Below are 21,457 nucleotides of genomic sequence, written 5' to 3'. Positions count from 1 at the left end.
AGCTTCCTCATGAGCAGAGCCTGGGCTCCCAGCATCTCTGCTGCGTTGCCCCACACTCTTGACAGAATGAGGAACACCAAAGCCAGGCCTTCTCACCACAGCACAAAGGTTTGCATCTCATTTACTCACAAAATTGTCCAAAATCACACAACATGCTTATCTTCTGTTGAAGCCCTTGGAAGTAGCCCATCAGCCACAGAAGTTGAAACAAATTAATTGTAGAGCTTGTTTTTTCTTCTTTGTGCGTCCCAACTTCAGAAGTGAGAAGGATTGTTATGTCTGTCACATAGCAGTGTTCTGGGACTTCATTCACTAATGCTTTTAATGCAGATTTGATCTTCAAGTGAGAAGTCCAGTAGAAGGACAAATCACTGCAATTAGTAAAGCAAAATCGTATCTCATTTTAATCTTCAGTTCTTTCATCTAAGTGATTATAACAGCCAAGTCACTTGTCTCTACCAGGATTTAGCCTCAGAGGAAAAGGTTGCAGCCTGATGAGCTATGCCATGACTGCTTACCACTTGGTTTCTTCACAGAGGTTGAATGTGGCAGCATCTTGCTGTCATGATTGCTGCACGGACCGGCTAGGAAGTTAAATGTTTCATTATGATAATTTCGATACTTGCACTGATTTCCCATGGACTCATAATTGAAGACATCACAAAAGAAAACAAACCTCCCCCAAACAATTGTGTGTGTCTAAATCACCTACATATGTTTCTTGTTCCTTGCTATGCATGGGTTTCTTTTTAATATAGCTCTTGGCATGACAGAAACCATGCTGGTGACATTATTGGTATTGTTGGCCTGGAATGTTTTTAATAACACCAAGTTTGTTTGTACAGAGCGTGAATTAGTTGTCAGTTCTTGAGAAGTCAAAATTTAATTGCTGATCAAAAGTTTAAAATATGATTTGTATTAGCGACAGTTTTCCATATAAATTCTTTCTTATGACCATTAGGCAAGAAGCCAAAAGCTGACAGCGTGGCAGCTCTGCTCAGCAGTCACAGTTTGGAGCACAGCTCCAGGCTTCTATTCCTGACTGAATTTCTCATGTTTTTCAGAATTCTTGATTTTTTTCCTTTTGGCAGGAAAAATTGAAAGTAAGTTTAGGCCAACCTGAAATAAATCTTTCCCCCATTCTACTTTTCCAGGACAGCTGTCAAGCTGACAGATCAGTTACTGCACAGCTCTCTCTATTATGCTCCATATAAACCCCCCAGTTCCTACCAAACTGTTCTCCATCACCCTGCCTTCTTTCATAGCCATTACAAAATGGGCATGAAAGCAAAGTACTTCTTGCAGATACCTCTACACAAAGTGGACTTTTACCTGTGAAACTATAGAAGTAGCAAGAGTAAACCAAACTAGAAATTCTTACTGAGTTCAGTTCCAAATATATTGTTTTAACAGGTGACTCTAACCTTCCTGTTGGTGTTGAGATTATCAGCCCATGAGTATTGTTCCTTCTTTCTTCTGACTTGCACGTGCCTCTTTGGACGATGTAGTGTGCAAACCCATTGTTCACACTCCACTGAAGTGCTGTTAATCTAATAGTTAGGACATTGCTAGTTCAGAGGTAGGGGAGGAGAAAGAGATTTACTGTGGGAAGAAGCACCAGGAGCCCACTGGTGAAGGGGAGCTGAGGACAGTGGTGCATCAGCACCCCAGGGTCAGAACTTTCCTTCTGCAGTTGTGTGTGTTTGTGGATAAATATGTTAATCTGGTATTAATGATGCCAAAACCTCCTTGTCCTAGTGGCTGGCAAAGGAGACTGACCTATTGCTCCTGTAAGCTCCCATCTGTGTGCTGAACTCCTCCACAGATCCCCAGAAGTATCTGTTTTAAGGCATGTGCCAGGGCTAGTTTACCCTTCATGGCCAACAGTCTCTTTCCAGAGCAAATTCCTTTCTCCTTTTCCCAGCTGCATATTTCTCTGAGCTCATTACTTTACCTACACTGTTGTCTGGAATTTGCCTTCAAGATAATCCTGTCAGTTAATGTTTGCACCACATTTGAAAAGCCTGAAGTACCACAATTCATTATGATTTCTTTTGTTTTCTTCCCTATACCCTTTCCAAGTCCAGATCGCAGGCACACAAATACCCCTCTGTATTCTGTTGTCTTGCATTGCAACAATTGATCCCTGTTCTCGGTCCCTGTCTGTTTAACTCCTGTACTGCTGGATGTACAGTGTGGAACTGGTCAGAGTTACAACCAGTGTCACGACTACAGTATGAAGTAATTAACAGCGTTTATGTGTGCTTGTAAAAGCTGGTGTATGCCTAGTGCATTTCTGCACTGTGTGTTGGTAGAATCAAGAGGTTATCCTTGCTTCCTAGGGTGTCTTTTCTTTCCTTCTCTCTGCCTGTTGGCCGCAGACCTCTCAGGATCTTCTCTGTTTTTTTCACCGGAGTATCAGAGGAAGTGGGAACTTGCTGAATGCAGATGAAGTCTGGGGAGATGGATTTGTGCTAGAAGCTTCTATTGAATGTGTGCGAACTATTAGAGGAGGGTTTTGGCTGTGTGGTTTCTTTTTCTTCCCCCCCTCCCAAATACTCACATTTAGGGGAAATTTCTGTGGGAATTTTTAGTCTTTAAATACAAAGGCCATCACAGTAACACATATCAGGTCTGTGCTCTAGAGCATGTGGTTCAGGGTTGCTCATGCAAGGATGTTGTGGGCAAAATTTCAAACAACAGCTTCTGCTTTGGAAACAGACCAACAGTTTTGCTCAAAATATTCACAAGTCTTTAGGCTGGACAGAGTCATCGAGGTCGATTCAGAAAAAGTAGTTACAGCTTGGCAAAAGGAATACAATGAAAGGAGGGCAGAGAGCAGGAGTGCTGAGTACCAGGGTCCATGATATGAAAGAAACTGGTTACAACAGTGCTTATTCTGGAGTGCACATAAAAATACAGCTAGGGCAGAAAGGCAAAGAAAGAAAAAAAATATCTCCAAACAACCTGTTCTGTGGTAGTCTTGTTTCCTGAGGGACAGACCTCTTTCTGACTCCGATGAGTTCAAGTAAACTGCTCTTGTGGTGTCAGAGGTGGTATTTTTAGTGGGCACAAATGAGCCTGGTTGAAGTGGAAGTAGCAGCTGCCCAAATTTTCTTTTCTGAATTCATTGCAGCTGGCTTTGGTGACACTCCACGTTAAGTGGGAAGAGTCAGTGGAGCATGGCATGGCATTACTTGTTTTCCTCATCTCTTAATTTTCCGGGCTGATAAACTTGGTAGAGGAAATGCACACACACAATTAATATTAAAGTTTGCGGTTGGAACAACATAGCTACAGAATTTCCCTGCAACCATGAGGGCTCAGTTCACCCAGAAAATCCCAAGGCAGCCTCCACATTGGTCTTTGCATCAGTGCAGGCCCTCAGTGGGGAACACTTCCCTCTGGCTCTTGTGTGTCCTGGGCTCATCCACCTCCAAAACTGTGGTCAAAACACATGTTCACCAGCATGGAACTCAGCTGTCGGGGCCCCAACCAACACCTGTAAGTCTTGTGTGTGTACACCTTGAGGTATTCTTGTGGCCAACAGCCTGCTCATGCTCTGCCTTCACTTTTCTTCCACACTGAACCTTTCTTTTGTCTGACCGTCACATCTTCTCTCCAAGCTATCAGAAGTCTGCACCTAACTTTCCCCTCCTCATTCCTCTCCTTGCCCAGATGCTGCTTCCACTCACTTTGTTCCCCCACAGAGAAAAGCAACCCAGGAAACCAGGCTGGTAAAGCTGTGAGAACTGCTACCAGAGTTGTCATCCAGGCTATGGACTCACTAGGTTTCAGAGAATAAAGGATGATTTAAAATGGGATGTTTGGATAGGTCAAGACTTGCATAATGGATGTCTTTGACTTTATTTCAGGTAGTTTACTCTGCTCTCAGGTTCTACTTTTCCATTCCCCAGCGCTCCTACCTCTGACTTTATTCTCAGACTTTCCTGTCTCGTCCGTGCTGTTTGCTTGCTGAGGTGCTTTGGTTGGGGAGAGGACCTGTTTTTACTAGCACCCACTGGACAAGTTGTTTTATTCCAGGAGATTTGCCAGCTACAGCTGAAATCTCCTGAGCAAAAGAAAAACCTGTCAAAATCAATAAGCACAGCTGCCTTAGCCTGTCCCCAGACTCTCCTGCACGCACTGCACTTCAGCAAAATTTCTTGTCGGAGCAGAGATTCAGCCTCCCTGTGTTCCCATCCTGTGCAGGCCCTGTCCTGTGCTCAGCGCACAAGCCCAGGCCCTCCTGAGCGAGGTCCTTGTGCCCTGCTCAGCCTGCTCACACCTGCGGGACTGCAGCAACTCAGAGGTTCCAACTTCTGCTTTAACTTTGAGCTGATTGCTGGTGGAGGACAAAAGCTCACCACAGGTCTTCTGTTTGGCTCGGCGACCTTTCTTCCTCCTAATTGCAGTCTTGAACCCAAAGCAGCTCCAGCAGACAGGAGAGTGTAGAAGCTGCAAGAAAACGCAGCGTGCACCCCGAAAGAAAAGGAAAAACAGATCAGACTGTTCTTAAAATTAAAAGACTGACCAAAACATCTCGATGAGGCATGAAGACACCAATGAGTCACACCCCAGGATGGGCTAAAGAGTAATACAAAAAGGCTTCTTGTTTCAGTCCCCAGCTGGGGCCAGAAAGTTGACTCTTTGCTACCAGCTGGTCTATTTTCCCTCTTCAGCGGGTTACTAGCTGCCATTTAGAATGAAATGATTCCTTTTGAGAAATGATTCCTTTTGGAGAAAGAGGTGTGAAAAGAAACGGAGGACCCCACTCCCCATATTCATCAAACCAACAAGAATTGCATTCAGCAGATTCTGATATCATGAAACCAGCTAGCCTTTGCTACAGACTTTGGCTGATTATTTTGAAAATGAAACAAGCAGCACCCTTGAGTTTTTTTCTTCCATTTCCACTACGCATTAGCAAATAAACTGTTCTACTATGAAAAACAGCTAGCTTTTCACAGCTGACTTTCTGTCTTTTGCAAACAGGTTTTTGCAACACCCTTTTGAGAAGACAGTCTTATGTTATTTATGATAAGTAGTTTACCAGGACAACTCTAGTTTAAATCAAATTCTAGCAAAAATGTCCAGCTTCTGTGACCTGAATTCAGTGCTGCCATGGGTGGATATGCTTTAGCCAAGGCAGAGGATTGGGACTTAGGAGCAAAATGTGCCAAAAGATGAGGACAGGGCAGAGTTCTGGCATCCACCGTTGTGGTTTTCTTCATTGCAAGGGGTGCCAGGATGTACTCATTTATTCCTAATGCAATTGTGACTGCGCTTGTGTTTCTGCGTGTTTGCATGTAATAAAGCTAGGGAAAATTCTTTTGTTTCTGAGTTAAGCCCCAAATTAACATCCAGGACATATCTGGAAAGTCTACTTATGAGTGTTTCCAGGAATGCTGTAGCCAAAACCGCTGATCCTTCCCATGCTGCTCATGACCCTGAAGATGAGACCTTGTATCTTCTATCTCTGAAAGATCTGGGCCTTCAGAGGGCAGTGACTGAGCCTTGCGAGGCAGCTGAGAGGACCACAGCTGAGCAGCAGGAGCTGTATAGGTACTGCTGGGACAAGGCAAGGCAGGGCGAGGGTCCTGAAGCTGCCCCAAAGCTGACTAGGGACCGTGGACCCCATGGGAGCGCCCACCGCAGCCTTTACCTTGGGAACCAGAGGGGAACAAGGAGGAACACAAGGGCACGAGACCTGGGGAATGAGGGCCTACTTGCTTTCTGGGTACCTGAAAAACTCTCTGAGGTGCTGACAGCAAAGCAAAACATGCCTCCTCTGTTCTGCTATCGAGCAGAAGTAGGCAGCGCCTACAGGTACGCAGCAGAGGTAGGACGAGCACAAGTACGTGTAGTCACGTCATGGGCAGAGTTCAAGCTGTCGGGGTGAGCACTTTTGTCAAGCAGCCTTGGGGCAAGATGTGCAGCAGCAGCAATGCCTCTGCTGGAGCTGCGGCTTCTGTCAGCGAGCGCACAGGCGCTTTGCTGTGAGCTCTCTTGCAAGCGTGCAAGTGGTTCCAGACCCACAAAGCTTTTGTGGTAGGCCGTAGCCTATTTGTCACTTTCGTTAATATGCTCCGCAATGAGTTCAGCGCACCTGCAAGATAAATTAGATGTCTCCTTCCATCACCCAGTGTTATGGGAAGCTGTTTTGCTGATACAATGCAGGGAATGGAAACTTGGCTGGCTGTGGGTCCGACGGCCCAGACTAGAGTCAGGTCAGCAGCGCTGCGACTGGCATGTTATTGTATGGTATTAGGGGAGATGAATGATGGCTATGTTTGGGCAAATCGTTTCCATAGTTTGAGAGAGAAAAGCAGCTCAATGTTGATCCAGATTTAGTAATTCCAAAGTTCTCTGTGGGTTCAGCTGGAAGGCACGTTGATGTGCATTGGATTTTGGTGAGCATCTGCTTGAAAAAGCAGTGTTTTATGATCATCCTGACCCTCTGGGCTCACCTAATAAAGCAGCTCATAAGTAATTTGTAAGTTTTGGGGAGGTTTCAGTCACTCTTTTCTAGCTCATATATATTTTTTAAAATTACAGTATAATTACATGCACACCAGTGGTCCGAGAGACTTCTTGAATGCCATTAGGAGAAGCATCATACCCAAACGTTGCCAGTGTTAGCTGAAACTTCAGAAGCCTGAGTCAAACTAAGAGACACAATTTTTCCTTCCTTCCTCCTTCTGTTTTTCACCCTTTTCCTCATAACTGCATCTAAAAATACTGTGCCCTGCTTGCCTCATTTGCTAACTAAAACATGTATACCTGCTTGTTAAGCTGTAATTTTAGCTTCACTTTGATTGATAGCTTAAGTAGGGAAGGTTTGAATTTTCATCTTGCGCAGACACATTCAAATTATGTGGCAAGTCTGTCGGATGCATTGCTTTTGTAGTCATCATGCAGACTGGAGCTTCCCAAATGACTGAAAAAAAGTTTAAATGAATTTAACAAATTTTGGTTTCTTTTTTTTTTTTTTTTTTTTCTGTTTTAGCTAGTGCTTTAATAAGGTCAGTAAAGCGCTGGGCGTTTTGGAGTCGTGACTGCATACCTTCTGAGTGAAGTGCAGCCCAAGCTGCAGCTGCAGCTCCCTTCCTGTACGCGTTGCTCAAAGGGCCTGTGGGAGCCGAGGGCGCAGGCTGCCGGGGCTGCCAGGCAGGACGGCTCCAGCTCCCTTGTTGCTGCTGGCTTGGGCCCAGGGTAAGACCATGTGAGAGAGATGCTTGGGTGGTGTGGCTAGAAAAACGCTGCTTTTAGTTGGGACCCCTAAAAACCATCATTATCAGAGTCTTTGCTCCAATTGTACACTCTGGAGCATCATGTCAATACTTGAAGAAACAAAGATTGTTCTTTTTAATTTTTTTTATCTTGGTTTGGTTTTCTCTTTTTAACATCTTCATGACTCCTTGCGGCCAATGGGTCAAGAGCTCTGCCTGTCCCTAAAGGGGCTGGATTTGTAGCCACCTGTGTGCACTACTGCCTGGTGTGGGCTGGCATACCAGGCATGGAAAGCACCTGTCTGGCTTCTGATGCTTCCAGTGAAACGCTAGTACTTCTGTCACTGATGGTGTGCCTCCTCTGGTGGAAGTGGCAGGGATGGGTTTTAGGAGCAGAGTACTTTGAGATGAATTCAGCCTGGATGGGCTGGGGGCTGTTGTGGTGTGAAGTCCTCCTTTGTACGAAGGCTAGGAAAAAGCAGGGAGAGAAAAGACAAAAGCCAAGCGGTCCAGACTGAGTTTGAAGCCACTGTTCACTTACAAGTACTTCTGAAAAACTAATGCAGAGCAATTCTGTCAGGATAAAAACAGCCCTTTTGGGTCAGGCAGATGCCCTATAGGTATCTATGGCTAGCAGCAAATTCTTACGGAAGGTATACATCCTTCTGATTGTCAGAGGCTTTGACCTCAGCATCCAGACCATCAAGGTCCAGCAAACGATGGCCCTACCCTCCATCAACATATTTCATCTCTTGAAATCAACGTAAACTTTTTGCAAACCACAGCATTTTGTGGCAATGAGTACCAGGACTAATTCTATTCCCCTGGTCAGGTAGTTGCACATCTAGTAATTCATTGTAAGGAAAATGATTTTCTTTGGCTTTTTTAGACTTGCAGCCAGAAATTGTTACTGAGCACTCTGCGTTTATTTTACTAGCGAGATTATTATTATTTTTGTTAATTGGTGTAGTTAACTCAGCTTCTGTATTGGAGGCAGACTTCCACCCAGCTCTGCTGATGAGAAATCTCAATACACTTGAGATAAAATTAGCTGGGAGATTGTAACCTTTTGTTAGCAATGTGGGTAGTAATATCCTCAGATGGTAAAACCAGATTTGGAAGAGAACATCTGCCCAAGCCTTGTCGTGTGAAAACCAGCATAAAATGAAGCAAGCTTCGAATGACTGTCACTGAACTGGTGCAGTGGAGCCTGAGGGAGTATCTCTGTGTTAGCAAAGACTAATTTGTTGTATCTTGGTTTGGGTTTGGTTGGGTTTTGTCATCTTTAGATGTGCTTTTGCTTTCTGTGAGTATGCTTCAGTCTCTCTGGGTACACAGTTGATGTTTCCTCATGTGCGTCTTCAGATTCAAAAGTCATGCAAGTATTAAATCCTGATAATAAGTGGGTGAAATCACAAGTCAGTTCATTTCCCTGCCTCCTTTTCTTTGTAATCAGAAGATGAAGTCATTCCAGAAAATGCAGAGGAGGCTCTGCTATCCATGGCATACTATGCCTACAGTAAGCACACGTTTTAAATCACAGTTCTAGAGCTTATTTATACAGCCAAATGTCATGTGTTTAAAAATAATGAGTTTATTCAGAAAGAAACATTTCCCCCAAAGTGATTAATTAATGGAAGGAGACTCATTCTCAGTGTAACAGCCAGCAAAAATTATTCCAGGCATTCTCTTGAAGTCGATTACCTGTTGGAAAATCTGTTCATGCCACCAAGTCGATCCAAGTTCAATAGCTAGAAATAATGAAGCAATGATATATAGCAAGAAATGGTAAGTTTTTCATAATTGCTTGTGCATTTCATTGTAACGCGTCAATCAGATTCAAAGACAGCAAACTGGTTTTTGAAGTTTAAAGTTAAAAATAACAGAGTTGAGGCAAACAGTGGCCTTTCTGGCTATTGATGGGGAGATGTCATTTGTCTTATGTCCATAAAAAGATCTGAGATCCAGTAGTGTCAAGATGGTTTTCATAGTAAAATGGTTTACTTTTTACTAATGCGTATGTGGAATCAGGAAAAAGCAAGTGACAGTGACATTGGTAAAACCACATGTATGATTTGAGACTCACTCAATGTCATAGTTGCTGACTCTTCAGCACCTTACCTCAGATCACATTTAGCATGAAAGAAAATGGCTGTGCCATTGAGCACTATCACAAAATTGCAATTGCTGCTGTTCAAGGTGTTCACCGGAGCTGCAAAGCCCAGGCAGACGCACACGGATGCTCCAGTCAGCCCTGAAAGCCTCCTCAGTGCTCCTCACCTGGTATTTCAGCTCGCACATGGGTGCAGGCTTGGGTGAATGATCCACAGTGGACTGCTTTGCTGCACTGTGACTGCAGCTCAGTATCCCTCCCAGTGCCGCTTGGTCTTTGCTCCCTACTTGCAAAGTTTCATAATGGAGATATAAAAACACATTTCATACTGAAACTTGGCAAAGTGACAGCCGAGAAATCATTTTTCCCTAGTAATTTTAAATGTATCGGTTCAGTCGCTCTTCAGATATTCTAAGAAACAGAGGATGGGGGAATAATGGAATTTAAGAAGCTTTATGTCTCAGGTTGGTTCTGATGGGGAGATGTCATTTGTCTTCTGTTCATAAAAAGATCTGAAATCCAATAATTTCAAAATATTAATGAAATGCTACGTAAGCATCAAATGAATATATGGCTAGGGCTGGGATTGCTCTTTTCCAGTGGATTCATAGCATGTCTTGTCTGGTTAAAAAAAAAAAAAAAAAAAGAATCTAATTGTAGGTATTTATGCAGTTGACGGACCAGAAAGGCTCCAATGGAGTTACTCTTGTCTCTGAAGTAAATTAACTGCACTTTGTAACACTTTCTAATTACATATTTACTCAAGGAACTGTTCTGATCTTCAGGTTAAGTACTCCAAGATTTATAGGAATGTTTATTCTTTTTTCTTTTTTCCTTTTTGTTTGCGCAAGTACCAAATTTATGATGCCAGATTTATGAGGAAATTCAAAACTATGCTTGACCATGCATTATCAGCTCATTGTCCTGGTGTGCCTTTCCACTTGAAAAGGTAAAATCCATGTCAGCCACACAGGAACTTGCAATTGCTTGGGAGCGGTTTCTTTGGCTTTTACCATAAGGTTATTTGAAAGACATTTCAAATATTAAATGTTGTTTAATTGTTGTTCAAATATACCTACATAATTTCCTTTGAAGGACGGACAACTTGCAGTTGTATAACATCAAGTAAAGACTCTCCCTAACTAAGTGTTTGTGTGGCCAGGGAAAGTGAGGTGAAAAGATGCCAGATGTGGTTTGGAAAAGCAAGAAATGGGACCCGGGCTGGTGGTGGGGCAGTGCAGGGAGAAGATGGAAGCTGAGGAAGCTTGTACATATTTAATATCTTCAGAGGACCAAAATCCTTCTAGGGGAAGTACAGAATAATTTCCTTCTCTTCCATGGATCTACTCCTATTTCATGCGTTTTCTAAGATCAGAATCCAGCCCTGTGTGACAAAGAGGTTTGTTTTTGAGATATTTTTAACTTGTGTGAAAAATGTGTCATTTTTTGTTTTCTGGTTGTGCCTGCAAAACTGGAAGATCCTACTGATTCACACTGCGGTGAGGCACAGCAGCATTTGTTTGTGTTCTGAGGAGGGGGAAGCGAAACAATCACACATTCAAGGGAAAACATGCTTAATGAATCCACACATATTAATTTGCCACCAGTAGAGATCCTTAGCAACAAAATGGATCATTACTCATGCAAAGAAGATGACTGAAAACTGTAAAGTGCATGTTCTCTGCAGTAAGCATCAAATGAGACAATGGCATGCAGATTTCTGTCATTTATGGTGCTCCACTTTGTTGTTTTCTAGGCTTGTACGTGGTGAGAAAGGAAAGACCCAAGAGATGGCAAAGGGTTCCCACCATTTCATCTGCCCAGTTTTTTTGGTATTGTTTGAAAAAAAGAAAACATCTCAGGCAGATGTTATTTGTTTGCAGCCATGCCATTCTTAAAATACACAAGAAATATACGATGAAGACCAGCAGTGGAAAAAAACACTACAGCATACACTTGAATATACAAAGTATTATTTTTAACTGCTTTCCCAAAAGGACTGTGATTTTAATAATAATCTGCTTTGTTGAAGCATCTCTCAGATGAGGACCTCAAATTGTGGTAGACAAATTGTCTCAACATGTCTGTGGAATAGGTAAGTACTATTAATCCCATTTTACAGAGGGAGAAATCTGAACATCAGAGAGCTGAGAGCACTGTTTTCCAGCTTTGGTGTTACAAAATGACTGTCAGAGTTAACAGTATTGTATTAAATTTCACCCCCTAAGTCCAATTTAGTCTTCTGCCTTTCCAGCAGAAGGTTTGTTATAACTTCAGCTTTTCCAGTCACAGGCTGTAAACTGGGCAAAGGCAGGGATGGGTGGGAGAGATGGCCAGTCATTCCTGAAATGAACAATGTGCCTCGGAAGTTAATTATAAGCTCCTCAGTTAAACATGTCGTAAAAATGTCAGACTGGATGACAGTTAAAGTTTAGAGCTTAGAGTTTAGAACTTAAAGTTCTTCAACCTGAAACTGTTTCACCTACCACAGAGCACGGGCAAATTCCCCCAAAACTTATGGCCCTAATAATATTAGTGTTTCTTTCTCTCTCTCTCTCTCTCTTTTTTTTTCTCTCTCTTTTTAAAATCACATGCATGCTAGGTATTGATTACTGGGAACATGTAGTCATCAGCATTACTTCACCCAGTGTCCCTGACAGATACTTCAAATATACGAGGGCTTAATGAGAAAGTCAAGTTCGTGATGAAAAGAGAAACTTAAAAGCACGGCAGTCTGTGAAGGGTAAAAGTCTAAAAGAAATTTCCAGTTCTTGCTGGAAGGGTATATACTGAGGTAGACTTGCTCAGTGGGTTGGAGATGCACTTTGATATTTCTTAGGTACTCTGTTGCTTGAAAAAGACAAAAAACTGTTGTTCTGGATACCTTAAGCTCTATTAATGCCTGTCAGGCTAAAACCAGCTTGTTCTTTGCCACGGTTATGACAGGTTCCCCAAGCTGAACTCAGAGCTGCAGACTCACTCCATGCTGCCAGTGGTCCCAGCCTCCGCCAGTGAGAGGAGCCCGGAGGCTGCCAGCGCATCCCCAAAGGGCTGGAGTGGGCAGGGACTTGCACTGTGAGCATCCTCAGCAATACTGCTTTAATGAGGGGTAGAACTGGGGACAAAAAGAAGAGCCCTTTTCTCTCCCTACCTGTGTTGCTCATTCCTCATTTAACATATGCATGAAAAGTTGGGAATAGTTCCTCTTTGGAGTCAGGTTTTACTCGCATGAGAATTACTTAGTCCTTGTATAAAATCAGCTATATTAAAAATTATTGTCCTTGCCCACACTTCACTCTTCTGTAGAGATGAACAGGGAAGCTGAGCAGCAGGACACAGTAGTTTTGAGTGTTCATTCTCCAATATTTGGTGCCTAAAAATGAAAGTCAACATGTCACAAGTTAGTGGGAGGCGTTGCCGTGTCTTCAGATGTTGTCAAAGAAACTCCTAAGGAGACAAATGAAAGAATAATTTTATTTTGAATGTGTAATCTCTTTTATGACTAATTTAAGTCTCTAGCACTTTTTTTTTTTTTTGGAGCCGTGTAGTTCATTCCAAAGTATGCTAATGCAAAGACACCAAAAACATGAAGGTGAGCCATTAGCTCATTAATAGTAGTAGAAGAAAATAAAAGAATTAGCAAACTCCTTGATGGGCAGCCACATCCAAAACAAATGCGATCTCAGTGGAATTAGATGTGCTGCTAACAACAAGAACCTGTGATAATACAACCTTTTAAAAATATATATGTCATAAATGGAAAAAATGAACCAAAGAGGCTGCTGGTGCAGCTTTCAAGAAGTGGGACTGCTCAATGACACACTAACATCACACAAAGGTAGCGTGTGTGAACAGGGACTGCAAGCATGGAAGCTTCAATGTCCCTCTAACAAAGCTTGATAAATGCTATCTCTGTCCATGCGCATGGCAAGTTACCAGGAGCTCAGTGAACTCCTGTGCTCAGAAAGCCATGTGCTGGGAAGGAAAAATGAGCTGGGAAGTAATAATGATAACAGGATTCAATGAGGTAGATGCAATTCACATTTCTTCAATTGATCCCGGCCTGCAACAGCAACGCTGCTTGGCAGAACGTGATGCAGAAGGATCTTCGCAGAAGTTCATTTTGACACTCAAGCTGATCTACAGCTAAAACAGGACATTTTTTTTCTTGAAAGTCATATTTACACTGTACCTAAATGAGGTGAGTACTTCAAAACACTTGTCTGTGAGAATTAGTGCTTTGGAGAGGGATTTCCTGGTCATTTATAAAACCTCTGAGTACATTTGTGCCCTTCTGGCTTACTGTCAAGAAACCTGGGTAGTGCTGAGCTCCATGCAAATATGTATTGGTGGCAAGCCCGTAGGAGCCAGAGAATTGCAAATATTGACCCTTTTGTGTCAACAGAAAAGCAAAGTGCAGAACTGGCTGTGAGCAGATCAGTTTTCGTTTTCAAAATAAACATTTGGCATATTCTTTCTGTTTTCAGCTCAACTCAATGCACTGATGCTAAGAGGCTGAAATCCCTGTTCCTGCAGCTTGCCTCTATGTAAGAAATTGTCAACAAGTCATATTTTCTGGGGTAGGTGGCACACACTTATTTTTCTTCTGACCTCCAGTGCCATCTCTCACACTGTCTTACGTAACTTCTTTGTGGCATGCTTCTTTACCCTTTGGGTGCTCTGGAAAATGCCCTGCAAGGCTTGGGCACTTCTGACAGTGATCTAGAGCTCCAGTGTGCAGATTCACTGCACTTCCCTGCACCCTTTGGACAGGAAATGTATGCAAGTTACTGTGAGTCACTGTTACTTCAGTTAGGTTAAGGTAAAATGCAATAATCCAAATTATTTATTTACAATGTACTCAGTAGGCAAAACAGTCAGAGGTATTTACGTGAGAATGGAATAGTTCAGATGGAAGGGACCCACAAAGATCATCAAGTCCAACTGCAACTTAGGTGGAAGAAACGTGCACGTGTGCTTGGACCTCTGAGATCTCATCTTGATGTACCCTCTGGCTGGTGGTCTCCTGACTCACCCCTCTCTGGGGGCTTTGCCACCTCCTCCATGGTGGCCATGGACATGCTGGTGGGGTTGCACAGTGGTGGGGGTTAGGCCATCTGTCTGTGCTGAGACTTACCCTTATTTTTTGCTGATGACAGGCTGTCTTTCACTGGATCATTTCTTTCACCCTGTGGACCATGCGGCTGCACAAATGCTTGAGCTGACACCAGCAAAAGGGCAGGTAAGGGCAGGATGGGACCGCTGTCCTATCCTGGCTTAACATCTCTCTGAATTCATGGCCTCACTGTGAGCATTTCTGCCTGAAGCATCTCCTCGTTTAGAGCCAAATATTTGGTGCCCATCTGTTTGTATCAACGTAGCTACTTGATGCAAGTGTCTAAATGAGTTAGGTGTATGTAATCGCCGACTGGCTTTTGATAGAGAGCAGATGTGACAGTGATTTGCCACTTTGGGACAGCTTTTTGTCCAGGGACACAGTGACAGAAATCTCAGAGGTGTGGGAGCCAGCTGCAGAATGAGTTTCAAACTAAACGTGGGGCTTGAACTCTCTGCCTAACCCCGGAGACCTTCCCCTCCAAATAGATGTGAAGTACGTTGGCAGCTGCAACACACTGAAGCTTGCACAGGATTATGCTGCTGTCTACTGAGCAGTGAAGGGGCATACACATCCAAACACAAGCATGAAATCCTTGCAAGATAGAAATTACATTTCACTGCTCTGCATGTAATTTAATTGCCAGTCACCCAACCAGCACATCTTTAAATGCTCACTTTGTTTTCCCACTGGACAAAGACATTGCATTGGTTATTCCTATATAATTAAGAAGTCCAAAGCCGGTTATTTTTCTTGATCATCTTTCCATGGGTTGTTGAAGTCGCATGGGTTCCTAAATCCTCTTCTTGGGAAAATCTGGTAAATCTGTTTGTTTTGCCATCTAGACAATACCCACCAACATCATAAACAAGCTTTGGCAATGAAACCTAGGGCACTATGACATGCAACATGATGAGAAAATGTGTGATTTGAACCTGAAGGTGAAAAAAATATTAAGGGTACCATGAAGATCATAATTTCCTCTAATTCCACATTAAATGGTTGACCACAAAAAGGGTTGATCGAAAACAAAGGTGAAACGTGTTGCATTCATAGAGTGTGGCAGGAAAGGTTTGGAGAGAAGTGTTGCTGGAATGGCAGCCCTCAGGAGGCTTGTTCAGGTTCAGAGCAAACCAGCAGATGCACAAACCCACTGTGTTTCCCCCAAATCGGGCAGGCTAGGCAACTAATGGAGTGATGGCTATATACGAGGCAGGGCGAGTCAGAGGTCCAAACCAGCAATAAACTCTCAAACAACACAACTTATATGCACAGGGAGACAGATATATCTCAGTGACATATGTGTTGTGGGGGCTTTGGAAAATAAATATGAAATGTCCAGAGCATGTGAAATGGAAGAAGGTGTTGCAAGAGAACCAATTTCACCTAAAATCCTACCAGGTAACAGCCCAAAAGCCAAATCAGATCACTGCTGCCTCTGTTTGGGCAGAGCCCTTCTGTTGTGGGTCTTACATTAAATTTCCAATACAGTAAATTTCCAATTAAGTAACTTTTATCTGTTTTAAACAAGTCAAAGTGAAAAGGCAAATGCTGGCCCAAAGGGTGCTGCTGCATAATGAAATACTAAAAAAAAAAAAAAAAGAGAGAGAGAGAAGTCACAGGGAATTAAATCAAGATTCTGGTGAAGCCATAACCTGCATTGCTGTAACTGAGAAAACTGAGACCTGAACAAATGTGGAAAAAAATCTTATTTTCTTCTTTCTTTGCAAAGGTTCAGCTAATGAGTGACTCAGCCTTATATAAGAAAAGTCTGGATGGGGCATAATAAATGTGAGTCACTATTATGAATTTTCAGATTTTCTGTGGAACTCTTTTCCTTACAGGGTCTTTGTATTGGGAAAGGGAAAGGAAAAGGGAGAAGGAAAATGAAAGATTTTCATCAAAATTCCTGTGGCTATAAATACAGATGAGATTATGCAAACTGCAAGTAAATGTCATTTGCCTCCCTTTGCAAAGGAAAGTGTGGAAAGAGGGTGGTAAGAGAACATACAAGGCAATCTTCACAGGAGAAGCAAAGTGTAAGACTGTGGTGAAAAAAGACCAGACATACTACAGACATGGGATTTGTTCAGAAACAACAACAAAGCAGTGATTTCCATTGCTCCAGCCTCTTGGAAAAGGATCAACTCTGTGGCCCTTTGGCATCTGATGCGTGAGGCTCGCAGCGATCACGTGTATTGGAGGATATTGTTCCTCAGTCATGCAGGCATTTGCCAGGTCACCTTTGCACTCTGATGGAATGGCCACCCATGTCTGAACACTGGGTCGTAAAACTGATGCTCCCAGCCCAGAAATATTTTATGGAGCCAGAACAGATGATCTATATTGCTTTTGAAGACTGTTTATCTATCTGAAAGCTTTGGAGGGTGATAACCCTCTCAGCTCTTTTGTTGTAGTACTCTCCAAAAGCTCTGTAATTTTTCCTTTCCTTTCCAGTCCCCACATTTGGCACTTAGAATATCTCTTTGTGTTGGAAAATAATCATAAAATAGCTTGGGTCACAGCTGAGTCATTCTCTAAAGTTTGTTGATTTAAAAAAAAAAAAAAAAGCCTGTCGTGACTGTCCAGCTAACAGAAATCTGTTCTCCTTGGATTGGGTGATTCCCATTTAATTTAATGTGCAATGTGTTTAACAAATGATTAAATGCTTCTTTTATGCCCCAAAGCTGATGCCAAGTTTTACTTGTTTTCCTTACTGAAATAACAAATCTCTTGGGGTCAAATGGCTGTTGCTTTTGGTTTTGCCCTCCTCACAGATTAAAAATGATGGTCTTGTTCTTACAGCAGAACTGACTGTGGCCATGCTCAGCACTTCTAAGGATCAGGCCTGCACAAGTCACCTCAAATTAAAATTCCTTGTCTGAAAGCAGCTCTGGAAAGTCAATGGCAAACCAATCTGTTACGAAGAATATAAACACCTGGCAACAAACGTAGACAAGAGAGGGTAGCAGTGAAATGCAAAGCGCCGTTCAGAGGATCCTGCAACAGGCTTCACTCTTGGTTTCTGCTTGCTTTCTCTCTCTGGAGAGCAGATGAATGTATCTAGTGAAACGAGGTTCCTAGAAAGAAGCTCAAGTTCCAGATGGCTGATACCACGCAAGCACCAGCTGTGAGGAGGTAAAAAAGTCTGCTTTTAAAAAGAAATAGGCAATGCCAACCTGCTATTGCTGCACTTAGGGGTTGTATCTCTGCTGCACTCAATTGGCTTTAAGGGCCATACATGTCCAGGGTCTGCACATAGCCCCTGGTATGAGTATTCTCCTCCTGCTTGCCACTAGAGCATCTAGCACACACCAAAAGAAATGTTAATTTTTTAGATGTTGAGACCTTTGTCAAGCAATACCAAGGAGCAGCCAGTAGTCACCTGGGCACTGGAAACATTTTCCATGACACCAAGAGCTCACAACTCTACGAGAGAATGCATGGCGGTCTCTAGAAGGTGAGAGGTTGCTTTATCGAGATTTCACCACATTTTAAATACCTGCAGTTGTTGCTCTTATGTATTGACAAAACGCTTTAAGCATGGTGTACAGGGATATGCTGTTCTTTGGGGATTAGCTGGTGGGGCAAGGAGCAGGGAAGGGGAGGGATGGGCAGCAGGCAGGTGCTGTTTTTGAGCAGAAGCATCTGTCTGTGGCCTGAGAGACACACGGGGAGGGAGGCAGCATGGGCATGATGTACCATGCTGGCAGTGGTACAAGGGAGAGGAGAAAGCAGGAACCTTTCTGAGCCTTTAGCTCGCAGGTCTGTTCCTGATGCTGCTGTGCCTTAAGAAGTCAATGTCTTGGTGCTGGCTGGACCCACACCTCCAGGTGAGCACAGACCCTTGTATGTAATTGCAGGTGTGATAGGGGCTCTTTTGTGTCTCTACTAAACACAGCTCAGCTGTGGGGGAAACTGGGTTCTCTCTGAGTTACCAGATTTGCTCACATTAGCTTGCTGCAAGACTATTTCATGCTACCAAACGATCAGAGGTACTGGACAGGCTCCAAAAGGAGAGCAACGGAGATGAGTGGGATTGTGAAGTTCTCTTGCTGCTGTTATTGTTGTCACAAAAAATGCTCCTGTTTGAAAGAATGTGCTTCCACTCTCCCCAGTTCATATTAGATTGCCTGAAAAAAAGTGAGTTTTTGAAGAATTGCACATCGCGTAGAGCAGAACATGCCTTCTTGTTCTTTAAAAAAGGTTTTCTTTGTTGTTCCCTAGATGGAATAACTCATTTCAGTGTTTTCAAAACAGAACTTTACCTTTCTGTTTTGACACAGTACTGTTAAGCATAAAGATTCACTTTTTTGTTGTTGTTTTTTAAGGAAACTTAAAAGCATTTGTAATTCTAACCCTTTTACTTTGAACTAAATGTTTCAGGCTGGCTGCGCTGAAATAATGTCTGCTTTTCCTTTTTTGCATTGTTTAAAAAAAATCATTTTTATTCTGACTGAACACATTCAGCTCCCTTCTGCCTTTGGTTGGAAACTTAAAGCTAATAGTATTTGCCAGGTTTAAGTGAAAATGCATAAATATTCCTTAGACACTGGGTGAGATCTTTAACTGGCTTTGAGCATTGTAATCCTAGTGAAGTCAAAGGAACCAGACTGATTTATACCAGATGTTTATCTGGACCTCCAAGGGGAATGTAATCAGTATCATGGATTAAATTTGCCATTAATACGTGAAGATCTGTTTACATCAGCAGAATTACATCTGTGCTTCCTCACAGATAGATTTTGTCCAAGTCTCCACTACTAATGCTGTCATCCTTGTGCTGTGGGTTGTAGTTCAAACCAGTAACAGACGCCCAGGAGGCTTTTGCTGGAGAAATGCTTCAACCTTCGGGCCTGAGATTTACACCAGTGTTCGTGCAATCCTAGATTTTAAACAGTTTGTTATCAGCTGTTCATTTTATGTGTGAAGACCAGAATGAAACAAAATGAAGGGGAAGATGATTGTTTGAATTAAGATATTTTTTAACAGATGGACACAACAGTAAAGATTTATTTATTTTTTTTTTCTCCAAAGGAATGTTATACAACAGGGATATTTTGTATGGCCACCAGAATGATCACTGGTATGAACCAACTGGTGGGTAAATACTTCTTGCACTCACATAAGCAGGAAAACTGTTGCAGCTTGGAAAATAAAAACTCTGATTTATGAGCATGAAGGACTTGAAGTCAATGTTTTGCTCTCCTTAGTTTTTCTCTAGTGACTTTGACAGTTCTGGGTTTGAGGAGATGCAGATTTTCAGGCTGGCAGGATGCAATGGACTAGCTGATTTCCAAAGCTGTCACTGGTCTTTGATTTGTATGTTCAGTATTTTCCTTTTTGGACAAGTTAGTACCATTAACCTCTTGCCTGTCCTGGCTCGGTATGCAGCAGCCTGTTGTCTCCAGGGAAATCTGGGGAGGGCTCTTTGCTACATGTTCTAGAAGAGGCCACAGTCCCGCTTCTGTCTTGCCCCCTCGTGAGTGAGTTTTAAAACCCAGAGAGACAGTAGAGTTGTGCCTGGACCTTGTGTACATGTCAAACCCCATCCTAAACTCGTGTTGAATCTGTGTTTGTAGCAGGTGAGGCACTGAGTGTCTCACTTGGAGCTGGTGCTGCTGGCGAGGGTCGTTCTTGCCTGTTTGAGTAGCACGAGCCTTTCTGCCACTGTAGCAGTCAGCCCTTCTCTGAATCAATGTCAATTATTTACATGCTTGAAGTGATTTGAAATGACGAGCACAGAGGAAACTGTCTAGGATTTATAATTTTGCTGCGAACTATTTCAGCTATTTTTAGCAGGATCACATGGAAACATCCTGATGGTTTGGGTTATCCATGAAACAAGTATAATCACGCTTACTTATCTTGCAGGGAGATCCTTCTGTGAGAAGAACTAACTAGCATCCAGCCATATAATTGATATAGAAAAGTAGGTGAACACTTTTGGTTTAGATTTTATTTGACAAATTTAGAGCTGCTGTTCAAGACAATTTTTTGAAATGTTCAGCAAAACCAAGAAGGATTTGGGGTCTTGTTGTTGCTGTTCCTGGAGTGCTTCTGTTCCTGTATTCCTAGGGAACAAGAGAGCCCTCTGGCATAAATTTCTTTTTCATCCCTGTTTTATCTATTGGTTTTCCATTTCCTCTTTTCTCTGTACCATCCACCTCTACTGAGCAAACCGAATGCTGAGACTTTACCAAGGCAAACCAAAGAGTAAGAGGCAGACCTACAAGCTTCGGGATTATTTAGTGTTAAGCTGTTATCAGGGTAGGTTTTTTAAAGAGTGTTTTCCTAACAGGCCTGGTACATCAAGAATTTCTGGCTGAATCAGTAAATTCCTGCAGGGAGATGTTAATCCTTTATGTAGTGTTTGTTTTACCTTCTCCTTACCAGATCATATTGCTGTTATGCAAGGAGATTGCTGTCATATGGCCCTCGATAGCTGCTTCATAGGGGAGTTCTGCAGCTCTTTGGTAGGGAAGTTGTGTGTTTGTTTTTAGTGACATCTACACGCCTTGTCATTTGTTCACAGGAGATTGTTTTACCTGTGAAGCCATTTATGTGGGTAATATTTTTCCAAATTCTTCAGCTATGATAACAGTACTAGGGGAGCCAAATTTTCTCATATTCACTCTCTTTGCTTAGGTAAACCACTTGCTGAGATGAAACACGGATGTGAATCTGGAGTAACTTTGGGGAGTTTTTTTATAGCAACACAATTTTAGAGAAATAGATACTGGAAATGCTACGTTGCTCTCCCTGCCTCTGCATCTTGCTTAAAGAGCAACAAGAGGACCCTAGGAGAGAACACTGCTGCAGTGGGATGGGGAGCTGAAGTTTTCTGGTGTGGGCGGATAGCTCTGTGGATTTGCAGCACTAACATAGATATTGGATGAAAATGAATTTTAGTCAGCCTTGTAAGTATTCTCACAATTCCTGCAACCCACACGGGGTCATGACCCTGAATTTGGGAACGGCTGGGCCAGTGCTCAG

General features: G+C 42.7%; 1 long non-coding RNA gene across 4 annotated transcripts in view; it reads left to right on the top strand.

Moving 5' to 3' along the window:
* Window positions 1-21,457, top strand: part of LOC118256337 (uncharacterized) — a 32,797-nt gene that overhangs the window by 4,723 nt on the left and 6,617 nt on the right. The window contains exons 1-8 of one of the 4 annotated variants that reach the window (XR_004781205.2): window positions 10,244-10,294; window positions 11,102-11,440; window positions 12,292-12,420; window positions 13,833-13,925; window positions 14,505-14,587; window positions 16,194-16,252; window positions 17,267-17,599; window positions 17,800-17,921. This is a non-coding gene — a long non-coding RNA (uncharacterized LOC118256337). Of the gene's footprint in view, window positions 1-10,243; window positions 10,295-11,101; window positions 11,441-12,291; window positions 12,421-13,832; window positions 13,926-14,504; window positions 14,588-16,193; window positions 16,253-17,266; window positions 17,600-17,799; window positions 17,922-21,457 lie in introns of those variants that run through there. The other 3 variants (XR_004781200.2, XR_004781201.1, XR_007708122.1) reach the window with 3 other exon arrangements.

The sequence above is a fragment of the Cygnus atratus genome, chromosome 3 (genome assembly GCF_013377495.2).
Source record: "Cygnus atratus isolate AKBS03 ecotype Queensland, Australia chromosome 3, CAtr_DNAZoo_HiC_assembly, whole genome shotgun sequence".
Lineage (NCBI taxonomy): Eukaryota > Metazoa > Chordata > Aves > Anseriformes > Anatidae > Cygnus > Cygnus atratus.
Note: the sequence above shows the minus strand (reverse complement) of the source record. Positions and strands in the feature narration are given on the sequence as shown.